Here is a 7,789-nt window from a genome sequence, read left to right as displayed (position 1 = left end):
CAGAGCAACCACCTGAGTTGGTAAGTCAATTGCTTTGATTGGTAGATTATTTTTGTTCTAAACAGGTGCGTTGCTATGGTCAACATCTTCCACAGAGATGTTCTTGACCTTGAAGCCTACCTTGTCTCCAGACAGAGCTTTAACTATGTTAAATAGACTTTATTTCAGTGGCAATGTTGCCTGTAGGGAAGCTGGCCACTATGCTGACTTTGAGAATACCAGTCCCTACACTGACCACACACGGTAAGCCAATACCACCTGTATGAACAACCTGACTCCATCTTAGAATAACACTTCATTTTTATGAGCTGTAGCTTTAAGTTCCTTGTCCCCCTGTTCCATTCTTTAACACATTGCTGCAAATGATGGTAATACATAAAAAAAAGTGTTTCTAAGCACGGTGGTCAATTTAAAAGTGTGTGGCAATGTGTTTAAAAGACTAAACAGGTTAATAACCAGGTGCCAAGTCTTAGTTTCTTTGTTTGTTCTGATTATGTATATAAACAAGCTCCAGGTGACACTCAGGGAAGAGCTCAGAAATACAGGCTCTCATCTCCCCAAGAGCTGCCTTGTATGTAAGTGCACACTTTAGTAAATTGCAGTTTTCCTTTTGTAAGGGAAACCATACCACGGTAGTTGCAAAAAGTTAGTAAAAGTAGTTTTATTCAGCACACTGTGATAAAATCTAAGGAGAAAAAGGGGGGGGGGAAGTAAAAGGGTGGGGAATAAGAGTTACTGCAACCAGAGTAGCTCTACCTGAGACACCATAGACCTGCATTTTAGTGATACAAACACGCATACACAGTTGTTGTTGTTAGGTGCTGTCAAGTTGAGTATGACTCATAGTGATCTGAACCCTGTTCTGTCCTGTGCCATCTTCACTCTTTCTGACACACTAGAGCTAATTGCAGCAGTCATCATGTCAATCCGCCTGGTTGAAGGCTGTCTTTTCCTTTGCTGACCCTTCCTTAGCATCATGTCCCTCTTCATGGAATAGCCCCTTCTAGCAACATGACCAAAGTATGTGAGGTAAAGCCTCATCATTCTTGCCTCCAAAGAGTGCTCCAGCTGCACCCTCTCCAAGACATATATGTTTGTTCTTTTGGCTGTCCATGGGATGTTAAGTGCTCTTCTCTAACATCACAGATCAAAGGCATCAATTCTTCCTCTGTCATCCTTTATTCATTGTCCAGCTCTCAGATAAATAAAAAGTAATCGGAAAGACCATGGCTTAAATCAGATACACCTTAGTCCTCAAACTGACATCATTATTCCTCAATAATTTGGAGAGATCCCTAATTGCAGATTTACTCAGTGCAATGTATCTCCTTATTTCCTTACTGCTGGTACCAAGGGTGTTAATTGTGGATCCAAGTAAGATGAAGTTGTTGACAGTTTCAATCCATCATGATTTTTTTTGTGCCTTTTTTAAAAAAAAAAATTTAGTTAACAATCACATGTAAGGTAATCTGTTGTTTTTAATTTAGTCAACAATTTGGTGTGAACGAGAAACCTCTTATTTAAACCAATCAGGATCAGGTATGCGGGCCTTTGTATATAAAAGTTCATTGATTCCTGCCTACGATTCTCCAATTTGGAGCCTCCTGTATGAAGCAGTTGGATTCCGAAAGGTAAGTTGTTTGATTTAATTGACAATTGGATTTAAATGGTTTGGTTGTTTTAGATTTATGTAACAAACCAGTGTGGGCAAGCTCAGGACCCACTAGGTGGGCCTTTGATTATGAAAGTTGGCTGGTGTGAAGATTAATTCGCTATTAGAGTTACAAACTAAATTGGCAGGTTGTTGTGTTTGGGGAGAATGTTGTTCTAAGTGTTACACTTGTCTCTCAGTTTGCTGTACTGAGATAACTTGGGATTGTTGTGATACTGAAAGCTATGCCACTGGTGTGTCAAACGTATAAGGATTACCCCTGGTGGACTGTAGAGCTCCCAGATTAAGACAAACTAGGAAACAGCATTGACCATCCATTTTTTAAATATTAGGGCTTTGAAAACTCTATGAACACTAGAGGAATGAGGATGTTCATAGTGTAGTGGTAGAATTCAGATTAGAAGTCAGTTGAAATGGGGAAAAACAAAGACAAACTTTGTTTAATAATTGGAACATGGAATGCATGTAGTTTAAATGTGGAGAAACTGGAACACTGTGAGTGGTTAAAATCATTCACTCACACAAAGTTTTTGCAAAGTTTTCTTTGATGTAAAGTGATAAACTTTTTTACTCAGGGAAGGAGATAAAAATGGAAGATGTAAACTTCAGGAAGACTTTTTTATTAATCCTAAAGGTCTGTGAAAGAGAAAAAAAACCCCAATCTTTCTTGGATCCAAAGTGATATATTGGCTAGGGGCATGGAATGGGGTGGCACTATATTAATGAGAATGACCCTGGTCTTAGTATCCTATTGTTCTGAAGCAAGGCCAGTGCCTTTTCAAATTTTCAAGTCCATGTGTGAGTGGTAAAGGCATTTCTCTAGGGGCTGGGTATAAAACATGCAGAGACAAACTTGGGAGGCTTTGTCCTAAGCTGGCATCTGAACTTAAGTCAGGAATACAATATACAGGCGAGGGGAAGCTTCAACCAAATACATATAAAATACATACAGTCTAAAGCACCTTGGTTAACCTCCATAGACTGACTTGTGACCTGAGGCCCTACCTTACGGTTGCTAAGGAGACCTAAGACACACCCAGGAAATCACAGTACTTAGAAGATTTAACACAATCACCTATCAGCTCTCAGAAATGAAGATGCCTGATTACTGTGGTGAGTATAAGGAGTCCTGTAGAGAGTAGTGTGGGACAAGGTCAGTCTGGGAAAACTTCTTGGAGCAGAAGGCTTGATTTTGTCTAGAATGGGAACAATTACCTGCTGCAAGGAGAAGAGATTGAGAGTGTTGCCTTGGTTATTCCAGGAGAGTTGTGAATGTTCTGCCCTTGGCTGGGATCTAGGACTGGTCCCTTAATCCATCAGTGGGAGTGAGAACAGGTCACAGCTGTTGTAAACCACATCTACCCCCCACCCCCAGCCCAATCCTAAGAGATGTCTAGGAGAAGGACAAGAATAACCATTCGAGGCGAGCTCTGGTGGCCTAGTGGCAAGAAGCTGCACTGCAATCCCAGAGGTGCTTGGTTCAAATCCACCAGATGCTCTGCTGGAGAAGGGGGGACAATCTTATCCTGTACCAGTCAGATACAATTTGACAGTACACAGACATACACAGACACACACACACACTAAAAAAAATTAAAGAATAACCATTCAAATGCCTAACATCACTCCATCACTCAGCTGCCTTCTCTCACTGTCAGGCTTCTGTTTTCTGTCATGTGGGAACCCCTCAGTCTTACCCCCTGGATACTCCTTCCTCCTCCTCCTCCCCAACCCAGCAGACTATGAAGAAGAGAAGGCCACCATCCTGAAGCTTGTGGGGAAGGATGGCTTCTTGTCCCCTGCCTAGTACAGCCAGCCCCAGTGTGATCTGTTCTCCTGGGCTAACAAAGACCCTGAGTCACTCTCAGAGGAATTTAGCCTCCCTCCATATTTCCCAGCTTCTATCCCTTTTCCCTTTCTCTCACTCTTGCTCTGGTTGTAGGACTTGATGACTGGGAAGAAGTGAAAGGAGTGGCTAGTCCTCTTGAATTTCTGGTGCGCAAGTTTCCTGTCTAGGGGTATGTTTCCCAATATCTCCACACTAGTTCCCTCATCTTAGTATTGCCTTCTAGAGCCTTAGCTGTCCACCGGAGTCCCTCTCCCATCCTCTGCCCCAGTACCTATTTGTTTCTGGGAGGGCACCCCAATATTTGCTGTCCTGCCCTGTGCAGGCTTCTGGCCTGCACAGGGAGCAGCCAACAGGAAGTGAGTCTTAGAGATTGGACATTTACTCTTGACCTCTTTCTAGCTATTAAAGGAAACCAAAGTTTAGGGGACGATCATTTCCCTGGTTCACTAGGAACTTCCACTGACCCCTACTCATGGTTTTTTTTTTCAGGCTCAAATGAAGATTAAGAGGTGGACGGGCATAGGACGGGGGTGACAGATACTGTGCTGATCCCCTGCCTGTGCCACTCTGGTCTGGCTTTTTCTGCCCCCAAACACTGCTCTGTGGTAGGAGGCTCCCTGGGCTGCCTCCTGCCTCTGAGTAGGGTGTGTGTGCCAGGAGGGTGTGTCCTGGACCAACAGGGTATCTGCATCCACAGGGCTGAAGAGGGAACTGCAGTAGCACCACCCTCCCACCTTCATGGGAACCCCAACAGTAGTCCTTGGAGAAAAGGGTACTTGAGGGCACAGATGATCTGTCTCCATGTGATGTCATCCTGAGACATGTAGCAATTGGGACAGAAAAGGGGCTGGTATCTAAAAGCTGGTTCTTTTTTGTAGTTTCCCCTTCTCTGAGAGTTCTGCTGTAGGAATGTCACAAGACCTGTGAGTGAGGCTGTGGGTTAATTTTCCCCTTTTCTAGTGCCTCTGGCCCATGAGTGCTTCAGTCCTTCCTGCCTTTTCTCCCTCCTCTTTGATTTGCCTCTGCTCTTACACCTTATTGGCCCTCCCTGTTCTTTGGCTCCAGATGATCTTCTGGGAGACCCTCAGCAGTAAACTTAATAGAGAAAGAGCAAGAACCAACCTCCAGAGAGGACAGGACACACAACATCAGTGACTACACTTTCCATATCTGCCCCACAGGCCATCCTTTCCTATCCCCTCACCTCCTCTGACCTTCAATACCCAGGCTTGCATCTCTTTTGAGAACTCTTGTTGTGGGAGACACCTTCCTACCCCAGTTCCCAGAACAAAGAGGAAAGTGAAAAAAAAAAAATAAAGCAAACAAGGCAAAAATGGGTGGGAGAAAATACTGGGTGGACTGAAGTCTAAGTGGAAAGATAAAACTGTCTGAAGTTAGGTTGTGGTTGGTAATAGGGAATTGTCATATTGGGTGAGGAGAGAAAAGAGAAACTGCCCATTGAACTAGCGACCCATGGTAGAAAGTGTTGCATCAGTTATGAGGTGGTTTTTTTTGGGGGGGCGAAGGTCAGTTAAAAGGTTATAATTCAGATTAGTAACAAATTACAGTCAAGACAGTTCCCAAAATGTGCATAAGAGCTCAGCCTCAGTCCTGCCAGTAAGGGCCAATTCCGCTGTCCCCCTCCCTGCAAGTCCCATCTCACATCCAATTCTCCAGTTCAGTCATTGCTGCTGCTGTCCTAAAGTGTGTCCTGCATTTCACTCAGTTTGGGGAGGTCTCTCTTCTCGGGCTAGGCAAAAAATTCCATCTCTCTGGTGGAGGAATAATTTTTTGTCTCTGTAGCTACAGCTCTTTAATTTATTGGTGAGACTAGCCAATCTCCTTGTAGATTATTGAGACTGGCTAATTTCGTGGAATGTTAATTAGCTAATCTCCTTGGGGATAGGCCAACACCCTCTTTTTGCATAGTCTTGACCATCTGCATAGCAACATCAAATAAGGGCCAGAGAAGTTGTATTGGAAGATAATTCCATAGGCCACCCGCTGGCTTCTCTAGCTATTAACATTCACATATGAAAAATTAAATTTGTCCTTATAATATGCAATAGCTGTATTTGTGAACGTGTGCAACTAGAAACTTCATTCCTAATGCTTAATCTCCCCCATTTTAGATAGCCAACTTCTGATTTGCCCATCCCTATAATACTAATACTCTGAAGAAACAGGCACGTTCCTTTCTCTGAAGAATGTTCTATTCCAGATAAAACTTTTAACATTTAACATTTGCCTCCATAAGCAAAGTTCAGTCAAGAGCAAACCATCACATTGTAGCCATTGATACTAGATCACAATATGGAACATCTTGGGTGCTGGTCAACTCACCTCAAGCCATCCAAGGCTAGATCAGTTGCATACTCAGGACTCCATACTTTTCCTGTGTACAGGACTGACTGATCCCTTCACTCTCAGTATTAGTCCTCACTGGTGCCAAGTCAACAAGATGACTAAGAGTTTCATCCAACTCCACCCTCAGGCGATTTTACCCATACATGTTCATAAGGCCTGGGGCATGTGTACTGTCTCAGTACCAACACTGCTTCTCTTTCCATTTAACTCAAACTCCTAACTTACAAAATCCTGAATTTCTATGAATCTGGAGCCATTGCATCAAATCCCACTTCTGACACCAACAGTAAAAAGAGCAAAGGCCATGTGGGGAGTGCTATGTCTGTCCTTCACCAACCTCAAAGGGGGAAATTACGCCTGCTTACGGCACCAACAATACAAAACCAATTCCTATGAGGTCAGACATGTCCCCCATGCTCCCTTGCCTCCTTCTACTGATCTCAACAGCAACATTACTGATTGGCTGTTTCCAAAATTCAATGTGACAGCTTTTAGACCACACAGAACTGTATCAAGGAGGTTAACAGGTTATAATTCAGATTAATAACAAGATACAATCAAGACAGCCCCCAAAATGTGCACAAAGGCACCTCAGCCTTGAACCTAGTGGCTCTAAGTGTTCCCAGGTTCTCAGTCCTGCCAATATTGGCTTCCCCCATCAAGTTCCATCTCACAATCAATTCTCAAGTTCAGTCATCATTGCTACTGCTGTCCCAAATTGTGTCATACATTTTACTGGGTTCATGGAAGTCTCTCTTCTCTGGCTAGATAAAAATTCCATCTCTTGTGGGGAAAGAATTATTATTGAAGTAAGGTTAGGATTCTCTACTATGATTACTAGTTTTATACCCATTTTCCATACTGTGGGGATTTTGTATGTAATAAGTTGTGGAGCTAAACTGAAGACTGTGAATATCTGGATCTTCTGGAGGAAAATAGGTAGTTTTCTTCTGTTAATCTTTACAACATCATAAACATGATGGAGGGTTGCAATGAGTCAGAACTGAGTCACTGCTAGTGACTTTTAAGTGCTTTTCCATACTGCAATTCTAGGCAGCAAGTCACAATGGGCATATCCCACATTAGGAGTATAGAGCGATGCTCCTCCTTCTCAATGGTTTTAAATCAGGAAAAGTTTACATCATGGTTGTATTCTTTCTCCATTTCCACTCAATCTAGAAACTGAGCAAAGCATTTGAGAAGGTGGACTAAATGAAGAAGAATGTGGCATCAGGATTGGAGGAAGACATCAACCGACACTGTGCAGGAGATACATCGTTACTTGCAGAAAGTGGAGAAGATTTGACGCACTTACTGAATAAGATCAAAGACTACAGCCTTCAACGTAGGTTACATTTCAACATCAAGAAAACTAAAGTCTTTACCTCAGGACCAACAGGCAACATTGTGCTAGATGGAAAAAAGATTGAAATTGTCAACATTTTCATTTTACTTTGATCCAAAATCAATATTCATGGTAACAACTGTTATGAAATCAAAAGACATTTTGTATTGGAGAATTCTGCTGTCAAGATACTCATTAAAGTGCTAAAAATAAAGAAAGTCAGTTTAAAAACATTTGAATCAGTGTACCTGATTCAAACCATAATATTTTCAATTGTTTTGTACGTGTCTGAAAGTTGGACAATGAATAAAGAAGACTGTAGAAGAACTGATGTCTTTTAACTGTGATGCAGGTAAAAAGTATTGAAAAACATCATGGAGTGCCAAAAGAATAAGCTATCTTGTAAAAATCTTTCTTGGAGGGGAGCTCTGGTGGCCTAGTGGCAAGGAACTGCAACTACAATCCCAGAGGCGCACAGTTCGAATCCACCAGATGCTCTGCCGGGGAAGGAGGGACAATCTCCTTCTGTACCAGTCAGATCTGATTTGACGGTACA

This window comes from Elephantulus edwardii, unplaced genomic scaffold (genome assembly GCF_000299155.1).
Source record: "Elephantulus edwardii isolate Elephantulus edwardi_28Jun2011 unplaced genomic scaffold, EleEdw1.0 scaffold00176, whole genome shotgun sequence".
Lineage (NCBI taxonomy): Eukaryota > Metazoa > Chordata > Mammalia > Macroscelidea > Macroscelididae > Elephantulus > Elephantulus edwardii.
Note: the sequence above shows the minus strand (reverse complement) of the source record.